This window comes from Alligator sinensis, unplaced genomic scaffold (genome assembly GCF_000455745.1).
Source record: "Alligator sinensis unplaced genomic scaffold, ASM45574v1 scaffold114_1, whole genome shotgun sequence".
NCBI classification, from domain to species: Eukaryota; Metazoa; Chordata; order Crocodylia; family Alligatoridae; genus Alligator; species Alligator sinensis.
The window spans coordinates 11,315-18,895 of NW_005842525.1; the positions used below are offsets into that span (position 1 = coordinate 11,315).

The window sequence follows — 7,581 nt, forward strand, 5'->3', positions numbered from 1 at the left end:
TTTCTCTTTAAGTATACATATATACATACAAATACCATAGAGGAAAAACAGAGGCAATAGAAGGCAGTTTCTGATATTTCAGATGATATAAAATATGTTAAAGCTTTACTAGTGCAGTTGAAAAGGAGGTGAAGATATAAACATTCCCCAGGGGCAGTATGTCACTGATTTATTTTTACGTCTCTAAAAATCAAATTGAAATTGTTCCCATTTGGTTTTTTGCAGGCCCTGTCATTGTATGAGCCCCATAACCTCTCACGGGACTGAAGGAAAAAGAACGGTAAGGTCACTGCTGCATATAGCAGCTCAATGCATCTAACCATAAAACTATTGAAATTCTGTTCTCTTTTTCCAGCATGACTGTGGAGTGGAGGAAGGACATAAACACACAGTTGCTAAACTTGTAATAAGATTCAGTAGTTCTGATCAACGTAAATTATTTATCACTTGCTGCCCATTTTATAGGCTTGATGGTATTTAGAATTATATTACCCAGCATCATAATGCTGCTTTCACTACACTTGCCAGTACAGAATACTAGTTGCCGAAGAGAAAAAAGAAGAAAGCACAGCACCTGACTGACAGGATACTGAACAGATGGACAGATGAACTGATTGCATAATTTAATCTTGGTCACTTACTGCATAGTGGCCTTTATGAAGAAAGAAACGCATTAGTTTTTTTCTCAAGGATGTAAGCAAAGTGACATTAATCTGACATGATTGAGATATCAGTTTGATTGGTTAGCAGGGATGAAGCAACTTTAACCAAAAGGGCAGTGCAGCTTGAGATATGTTGGTTGTTAGTCTTCAGTTACAACCTGATGTAGAAGCCCTGAAGTGGTGCAAATCAGACACTACCCATTAAGTGGTCTTCAGGGAGGCAGGGAGAGAAATATGAGTGAATGCTAGTGGCCTAGAGATCAGTGTAGGTGTCCTGTTGCAGATACTATCTAAAACACCTTCACTTCTGACTCTTGCTGCATGATGACTGTGTCCCCAGAGGTGTGCAGTATTTTGCTGGGGTCAATTTCAAAGATACTTTGAGATTAGGAAATGCCATTTTGCTTAATATCTCAGCATGTTTGACATCCTCAGTACAGTATGAACAAATATTTATGAACAGGTTATCTGGGCATAAGTAGTGGTGCAATCTAGCTTTGAAAGTGTTTGTGACCTCTGAGACATCTAGTCTCCTAAAATGTAGGGTTTTACTTCAATTTTGCCTTTATGCTAGCACAAGTTCCCTAGGGGTATCCATTCTGGCAGTCTTTCTAAATCCACCCCCTTACACACACACACACTTGTGCCATCCTAATTATGCTACTGCTGTGATAGATCATTTTAATAATTGCATGTATCAGAGACTCTTTGTAGTGAAAATGTAGTCCAGGAGTGGTGCTGGAGAGTAAAATCAATGAAGTTCCTTTCTACCACATTATTCTGTCAGCAAAAGATTTGTTCCACATGGTGACTATGGGTTGAAATAGGATGTGGGCCCTCCAGTACAGCATTTGAGCCAATTCACTTGTGGTTGGATGGAGCTGAACTGCCAGGGATTCTTTCTACTCATACCCATGGAGTTCTACTCTCCATTCTGGGAGCCCGTAATACAAGGGAGTACAGAAAAGGCCCGACAGTCTAGCATAGCCAGTTTCTGCAGTCAACAGAACACAAGGAGCAATGTGGCAAATGTATTCAGCCACTTTCAACTCCCCCAAGTGACCCATTTACAGCTGGGTCAACTGGAAAGACTTTTGGTATAAATCTAATTAAGGCTCAAACTCACATCTCTGGAACTGTAGCAGATGCCTTCACTGCTCTGGCATGGCACCCCTTGGGAGAGGAGGGGACCAAGCAAAAGTTAATTGTGCCAGGACTGCATATGGGGTTTTTTTGATAAATGAATTTCAGTTTGCTGCAGGAGTTGATCTGCAGCTCCATTGCCAAGCCCAAGCCTTCAGTGGTCATGCATTGGGCTCCCCATAATGTGAGATTTGCAAAAAAATATTAAATCGTTGGTTCTCTTAATTTGCCTGCTGGTTTGAGCCATTAGGGGACCCCAGATTATGCTTGCCAACTTTTACCTAACCATCCATGAGGACTTAAAACTTGTTTTGATAAAAGGTGAGAGTGCCATTATTACCTGACCTTCAGGAGCTGAAGCACTAACAAACAGCAACAAAATGTTGTGGGGCTTATGATATTTCAGAAGGAATGCTGAGCATTAGGTACAGGATGCACTTTTCAAAGGCTCCTGGACCTCCTACAAACTGCCTTTACCAACTGGGACCTGCCCCATTATAACTGCAATTCTCCCTCTTTAAGGTTCCATCCTGCACCAGTCATGACCAAAACCATCAAGATACTCTCTCTCCCAGGTGCTCCACATGTATAATGCTGGGGGTTGGGATGGTCTGTTCTTTAAGCAGGAGTGCCTGGGAGCTGCTGGAGCAGTGTAGCCTTGTATTGGCTTCACCACTCTCAAAAGCTGGGGTAAGAGGCATGTCTGCAGTAGCAAAATGAACACTGTTGACCACAGAGCCTGGCTCTTCCATCTTCTCTGGAAGGGTAAATAGATGCTAGGGTGTAGGTAATGGAACAACTCTTCCTCAGCGCACTGAATCGCTTGGTCCTTTGCCAAGTAGATGTTAAGGGTTATAACACTGGAATGAGTATGTTTTATTAATTAATTTACTTACTTATTTGATTTATATGCCACTCTCCCCCCAAATAAGGCTCAGGGTCTCTTATAAGAACAGCAAGATATGTCCTAAAAGTAGATTAAATATTTAAAAAAAATAGTAAATGATAAAAGAGTTCCTCAAACAATGCCTCAGCATTTAATCCTACCTGCTAAAATGCTGTCCAAATGAGAAGGTCTTACACTGCTTCTGAATGATGTTCAGGCTCAGCCTTTGACAGGCTTCAAAAGGAAGGAAGCACCAAAGCTGAGGAACAACTTCCATAGATTTCATAGACATTTGGGCTGGAAGGGACCCTGGAGGATCATCGAGTCCAGCCCCCTGCCCCAGGGGCAGGAAGTCAGCAGGGATCATAGGATCCCAGCAAGATAAACATCCAAATGTGTCTTGAAGGCATTCAAAGTGGGTGCTTGAAACGCCTCCGGCGGCAGTGTATTCCAAACCTTGGGGGCTCGGACAGTGAACAAGTTTTTTCTTATGTCCAGCCTGAATCGGTCACAGTGGAGTTTGTGACCGTTCGATCTTGTCATCCCTTGGGGGGCTCTGGTGAACAGATGTTCCGCCAGATCCTAATGAGCACCCCTGATAACCTTGTAGGTGGCCACCAGATCACCCCTGAGCCTGTGCTTTTCCAGGCTGAATAGCCCCATGGCTCTCAGCCTCTCATCATAAGGTCTGTTTTCCTGACCTCTGATCATGTGCATGGCTCTCCTCTGCACCCTCTCAAGCTTCTCCACATCCGTTTTGAATTGTGGAGCCCAAAACTGGACGCAGTACTCCAGCTGCGGCCTCACCAAGGCCAAGTACAGCGGGAGAATGACGTCCCGGGATTTGCTTGAGAGGCATCTATGGATGCAAGCCGGTGTTTTGCTCGCTTTACTAGCTGCAGCATCACACTGAAGGCTCATGTTCATCTTGTGGTCAACCATGACCCCCAAGTCCCTTTCATCCGTAGTGCTAACCAGTGTAGCACTACTGAGCCTATAAGCATGCTACAGGTTTTTTCTCCCAAGGTGGAGAACCTTGCATTTTTCGGTGTTGAACACCATCAGGTTCTCATCCGCCCATTTCATGAGTCTGTCCAGATCCACCTGAATCACCCTCCTATCCTCAGGTGTGGATGCTTTACCCCAGAGTTTCAAGAACAATTTACTACAGTTTTTCCACCAAATGAACTCAGTGCACTGATGGTTCTTGCAAGAGGCTAGTAAGGGTAAAAAGGTCTTAGCTGACCTTTAGGGACTGTGATTGTGATGGAATATAACGAAGGGGGGGACAGTCCTTTAGATAGGTAGGGCTCAGGACTTAGGACTTTATAGGTCAAAACCAGCCACTTGAATTGTGCCTGGAAAGCTCCTGGAAGTCAGTTTAGCCTCTGGAGCACCAAAGTAACATGTTCCTGGTGACACATTGCTGGCAGAAGGTAGACTTACAGTAGTCTGCACCAGCTGTAAATTCTGGAGAGTCCCCATGTAGAGCACATTGCAGCAGACCAGCCTCAAAGTTACAAAAGTATGGATGATAGTGGTCAGATCCAAATTTGAAAGGAAGGGCCACAGACTTCTCACCAGATGATGACAGATGAATCCTAGCCATTGCAGCAACCTAAAAATCCAGGCTCAGAAGATCATCCAGGAGTATTCCAGGGCTGTGAACCTCCGTGACAAGGGGAAGCTAAACCCCACTGACAAGGGTCTCTAGCCCTGTTCACACCAAGTCACGAGGTACAGGTTTGTCTGGATTCAGCTTCAGTTGGTTCACTCACATCCAGTCCCCAAATAGGTACTGTATAAGGGCTAAAACTGCAGGGCCTAGGTTGGATTAAAAGGAGTGATAGAGCTGGATGTCATCAGTATACTGATGGCACATCACTCAAAATCTCTGCATACGCTCTCCCAGCAGGCTCGGATACATGTTGAACAAGAGGGGTAAAAGGATGGGATTTGAGGGTTCCCACAGGACCCCTTTTGGTTCTGAGAGGATGACGAGCATTTGCTCATCACCAACCTCTGGGGCTTCTCTGATAGGAAGGAGCAGAACAAATTTAACAGCAGTCCCATGAATACTCACCAGGTCACAAATTAATTAACAGCATCTTGATCAACTGTATTGGAGGCCTCTGAAAGCTATAATAGGATCACTTGCAGCCCTTGTCACAGGTGCAACTCTGAAGTGTCAACCAAGAGCCATGGCACTCACCCAAATGTAGATGAACTATATTTTCCAGCTTGTCACCAAAACACGACTGTGTGTTTGTCTCCTGCTTCATACTAAGCCTGTTTGGCCTACCTCTTAAGAAGTATACTCTTTGATTTCCTTGCTGCTTGTGCATCATGGCAGTAAAGGTTTCTGTGCAACAAAATGTCAACATGTTCCAGTCTGTTGTGTAAAGGTTTTTTTTTTTTTAACAAAGCCTTTCTTCTGTTCTTGGAGCTTTTGTTGGAACTTATTTGCATAATCAGATCCTGAAGCTACATCCCCAAATGGGCATTTCTGTTCGTGAATTGTGTACCTATCTGATTAGTGCACACACATATCTACACTAAATGTACAAAAATCATGATCACTGAAAAATGCAAGTATAATTCTAGATATAGCCTTTTATGGAACATGAAAAATGATCACCTACTATACTGCAATGATGGGGATTCCAATTGTGTAAGACAGATCAAATTATCTGTTCATCTACAGAAAGCAAACTATATTTATTGGCCTGCAATAATTCATTTCTATCAAGATAATTGTCATGAATATTAGCTTAATTGTACCCCAAAATAACTTAAAAATCACATATGGGGTTGTTTTTAGTGCCTGGTTATATTTCACTGTGCTGTAATGGGGTGAGGCTAGGGGTGTGTGGGGGCAGGAGGGGCGGTTTTCATCTGGGCCCAGTTTTGGAACTTCTGATTCCAGGGCCAGTGGAATTTGAAGCAAATCATTGTCTTGGTAAATTTGCATTAAGTGAAGATGATAATGTGAGGATGTCCTGTTGTACTCTGCCTGAGAACAGCTGTTCAGGGTATAGAACTGCCAGGATGCTGCTTTTTGGATTGGTCCTGCTTCTCTAGATAGATGTTCATTGATGGTGGTATTATATGATATACATAGGAAACAGGTGCAGGGTCATTTGCTGATTTCCAAAAGAGCCTGTAAAACCAGGCTCTCCATCTGAATTGGGCTACATCTGGCACCCAGAGGTATTTCAAAGGAACCCATGCCTGGGTGCTAGTGTTTCACTGTTGTTCACTGGCTGTTGTATGTTGCTTGCAGGGTAGCTGAAGAACTTGTGTTCAAGTAATAGTCTGTTTTAAGAGGCTGTTTTAGTAAGGCATAAACCAGAAATCCCCAACTTGTTTCAACCAAGATAAAACTTGAGAATAGGGACCTTGCACGGTGAATGAGTCGAGATTTTCAAAACTCTACCTGAGTGAATAGAAATCTATTTCTGGAGTTTAAGGGTGAGTTCCCACCAAAGTTAATGGCAAAACATCCATGGCAGAACTGACCCCTTTTGTGTTGAAACTGGAAGAGTATAATGGATTTCTGAGTTTTAGAGAGTTTTTGTGGATGGGGGTTTTCTGTGGATTTTGGATGGAAAGTTTCACAAGAGACCTTCATTTCAAATGGAAATGTTTTACAATGAGTACAACAGGAACATTAATTGATGCCAAGCTAAAGCAGACATCTGGAATTACCGCATAGCTCCATAATCGCATTAAATTAATGTATTATGATTTTAATATATTACAAAATGCCAAGTTAATAATTAATGCTTAAACATTTGCTGTACAGTATTGCCTGTCAAGGAATTATTCCATCTGTTCTGAAATTTCTTCAGCTATTCCAAACGATGATTATTTAAGGAAAATGAGAAGAAGCTAGAAGCATTCCAAGTAAAGAGATTACAAAATATAAGAGAACAGACATTTCCAACTGTTAATTATGAAACTGCTCCATGTTTGGATTAAATGAAATTCTCATTAAGATCATTAAAGTCTGTAAGGAACCACTTCTTCACGTAGATTTAAGTATGTGAAGTCTTCATGAAATACAATCCGAGTGCTAGCCCAAGACCTTCCTGTCACTCAGGTCTGCCAGTCATCATCTGACCTGAAAGAGGAGTAAACTTTCAATGAGACCTGAAGAAATGATTTATCTCTCTTGGTTGTCTTTAGATTTTTTCTAGACCAGCTGCATTTAAATAACTGTGGATATCAGAAAGCTCATATTGCCTAATGAGCATTAAAAGGTGTAGTATGTACCTACTTCAGAGTATATACAAGGGAAAGTGCCAACAGTCAGCGCATCACTGCTGTGTTCTGGCAAAATGACGCATGGTCTTCTTCCTTAAGAAAGACATCAGACATGGAGACACAATAGCTGCCTATGCATGTGCTTGTTGGCACTCTAATTAGAATTTTGCAGTATTTCATAGATTTCATAGACATTAGGGTTGGAAGGGACCTCGGAAGATCATCGAGTCCAGCCCCCTGCCCAAAGGGCAGGAAGTCAGCTGGGGTCATAGGATCCCAGCAAGATAAGCATCCAGTTTGCTCTTGAAGGTGTTCAATGAAGGTGCTTGAACCACCTCCGGTGGCAGGCTGTTCCAGACCTTGGGGGCTCGGACAGTAAAGAAATTCTTCCTTATGTCCAGCCTGAAATGATCTTGAAGTAGTTTGTGACCATTCGACCTCGTCATCCCTTGGGGCGCTCTGGTGAACAAACGTTCCCCCAGATACTGGTGGTCACCCCTGATAAACTTGTAGTGGCCACCAGATCACCCCTGAGCCTGCGCTTTTCCAGGCTAAAGAGCCCCAGGGCTCTCAGCCTGTCATCGTAGGGTCTGCTTCCCTGACCTCTGATCATGCGCATGGCTC

At 43.0% G+C, this 7,581-nt stretch overlaps 1 long non-coding RNA gene across 1 annotated transcript in view; it reads left to right on the forward strand.

The window, feature by feature from the left end:
• The first annotated feature begins 222 nt into the window (after nt 1-222).
• LOC112551608 overlaps nt 223-7,581 on the forward strand; it is an 83,854-nt gene continuing 76,495 nt past the window's right edge. Inside the window, exon 1 of the long non-coding RNA XR_003095904.1 lies at nt 223-280. This is a non-coding gene — a long non-coding RNA (uncharacterized LOC112551608). The remainder of the gene's footprint in view (nt 281-7,581) is intronic.